The sequence below is a fragment of the Hakea prostrata genome, chromosome 5, assembly GCF_041222555.1.
Source record: "Hakea prostrata isolate BN-2017 chromosome 5, UWA_Hpros_2, whole genome shotgun sequence".
NCBI lineage: Eukaryota > Viridiplantae > Streptophyta > Magnoliopsida > Proteales > Proteaceae > Hakea > Hakea prostrata.
In genome coordinates, this window is record NC_142604.1 from 30,049,629 (window position 1) to 30,052,533 (window position 2,905).

Below are 2,905 nucleotides of genomic sequence, written 5' to 3' on the forward strand. Positions count from 1 at the left end.
GTTAATGTCTTGACGAACGTCGGATTACCTGTTTGGTTCAAATGATCAAAGTTAACCACGTGCCGGTAGCTCTAGTGAAACACGCTATAGCCGACTTGGTGTCTGTAGCTTACAACTTACAATGCATATGGCTCTGTGTCACCAACTCTGTTTTCTTCCAATGCATATAAATGCAGGCCTTCTGCTTTACACTTTGCAAACAAATTTAACACCATCGGAGTTCGAAGCAGGCCCTTGATCTCCCTCTGTCCTCCTCCGTTCTCTCCCTCTTCCTCTCCTTCTCCCTCGTTTCCTCCCTCAAGACCAGAGGAAGCGAAGCTGCCCTCAAGACCAGAGGAAGCGAAGCTGACAACGAATTCGTGAATCCACAAGGTTAGTGTCCCTATCCCTCAAAACAATTTTCTGTTCATTTTTCTCTAATGGGTTCATAAGAACTTCGTATTTTTACATCTCATGGTGATATTGTTCTGCACATTTTTTTGCAGGTTCTTTACTTCTCAGTTAATTGACGATTTTCCAACTGAGGGAAAACTTGAAATCTCTTATCCATTCGTTTGGGGTCGTCAACCAACAGAACCTCCTCCCATAGATCTCCTGGGGAAAACCCTAGTATGGTTTCACAATTCAAGAGTTTTCTCTTCACCGTCAACCCAATTTCTTAAATTACTGTAATTACTAGCCATTTTCGTTTTCTATAGAACTCCACCCTTGATCACCAAAGCTACGCATTTCTTTTAGAGCTCCAACAAAATGACGGAACCAACAGCAAAAACACCTTCAATAACATCATTATCTTCTCCGAGGCTTCCTGATTTCAAACAATCCATTAAACTGAAGTATGTAAAGCTTGGCTACCACTACCTCATCACTCATGGAATGTATCTCTTCTTAACCCCTCTTGTGGCTGCTGTAGCAGCCCAGCTCTCCACATTCACAATGAAGGACCTCCTTCATCTCTGGAACCATCATCTTCAGTTCAACGTAGTTTATGTTATCCTCTGCTCCATCTTGCTTGCTTTCCTCTCTACTCTCTTCTTTCTCACCCGACCTCGACCTGTTTATCTTGTGAGTTTCTCTTGCTACATGCCAGAAGATGCTAGGAAATGCACAAGGCAGATCTTTATGGAGCGAACGGTGTTGGCAGGCACGTTTACTGAGGAGAACCTTGAGTTCCAGAAGAAGATTCTTGAGAGATCAGGTCTCGGTGAGTCAACCTACGTACCTGAGGCTGCTATCAGCGTTCCCCCAAATCCATGCATGGCTGAGGCTAGAAAAGAAGCAGAGATGGTAATGTTTGGTGCCCTCGATGAGCTCTTTGCCAAGACGAAGCTGAATCCCAAGGACATTGGTATCTTGATTGTCAATTGTAGCTTATTTAATCCAACTCCTTCTCTATCTGCCATGGTAGTCAACCATTACAAGCTCAGGGGTAACATAAAAAGCTACAATCTTGGTGGGATGGGTTGCAGTGCTGGTTTGATATCTATTGACCTTGCAAAAGATCTTCTTCAAGTTCATCCAAATTCCTATGCCTTGGTAATCAGCACGGAAAACCTCACGTTAAACCGGTATTTCGGCAATGACCGATCGATGCTTGTTACAAATTGCTTGTTTCGAATGGGTGGAGCTGCAATCTTGCTCTCAAACAAGAGATCTGACCGAAGAAGATCCAAATACCAATTGGTCCATACAGTCCGAACCCACAAAGGTGCAGATGATAAGTGCTTCTCCTGTGTTACCCAGGAAGAGGATTCAACTGGGAGAAATATTGGTGTTTCTCTGTCAAAGGATCTTATGGCTGTTGCAGGGGATGCTCTGAAGACTAACATCACCACACTAGGCCCACTTGTTCTTCCAATGTCTGAACAGTTGCTCTTCTTTGGAACACTGGTTGGAAGGAAACTTCTCAAGATGAAAATCAAACCTTACATTCCAGATTTTAAATTGGCATTCGAGCATTTCTGCATACATGCAGGAGGAAGAGCAGTATTGGATGAATTAGAGAAAAACTTGCAGCTCTCTGATTGGCATATGGAGCCATCTAGGATGACCCTATACCGATTTGGTAACACCTCTAGCAGTTCTCTTTGGTATGAACTGGCTTATTCAGAGGCCAAGGGAAGGATTAGAAAAGGAGATAGAACATGGCAGATAGCTTTTGGTTCAGGGTTCAAGTGTAACAGTGCAGTGTGGAAGGCTCTGAAGACAATAAACCCGGCAAAGGAGAAAAATCCATGGATGGATGAGATAGATCAGTTCCCTGTGATTGTCCCGAAAGTTGCCTGTATCTAGAAAGCCAATTTGTTTTACGGTTGCAGATGTTTCAGTGACGAAGTCCCTCCCCGCACTCCCTAAAATTGGTTGTGTACTATTTAGCCAGCTTTTATTTTATTTTTATGAAAGAGAAATATATTACTTTAATAAAATCCACAACTACAGAGGTCTAATATGAAGTTCTATATTTACGTATTCCTTTCTGGACCTTGCTAGGGAGCGGCGCTGCTCCGAGCAGCTGACCGCCTAGTTAGTTTTGATTTTGAGCTCTTCCTAGCAGTTTGCTTCGATGCAAAACTAGGAGAAGGCCCAGAGAAAGAGATCATGCAACCATGGGGAGGAGAGAGAGTCTTCCTGGCTAGGGAGTTTGAACCATGGGGAGGAGAGAGAGTCTTCCTGGCTAGGGAGTGGGTAAGCCTATTACAATTTCTAGAAAGAAAAGAAAAGTTACATTTGAAATTTCTCAGTGAAGATCCCAATAGAAATAGAATGCCAACCAAATTATTTTGTGGTCATTAAGGATATTGATCAATTATTCACAATCTAAAATATGCAGATCTCCTAAATTCCTTGATGGCACTCAACTAAGGCAGCACGGATTGCACAGGCTTCACCTATTAATGCCTCATTA

General features: G+C 42.9%; 1 pseudogene across 1 annotated transcript; it reads left to right on the forward strand.

Annotated features, from left to right (window-relative positions):
- The first annotated feature begins 243 nt into the window (after positions 1-243).
- LOC149015800 (3-ketoacyl-CoA synthase 11 pseudogene) lies at positions 244-2,435 on the forward strand (annotated as a pseudogene). Its single transcript, XR_016173430.1, has 2 exons — positions 244-372; positions 486-2,435. The product of XR_016173430.1 is annotated as a 3-ketoacyl-CoA synthase 11 pseudogene (transcript).
- The last annotated feature ends 470 nt before the right edge of the window (positions 2,436-2,905 follow it).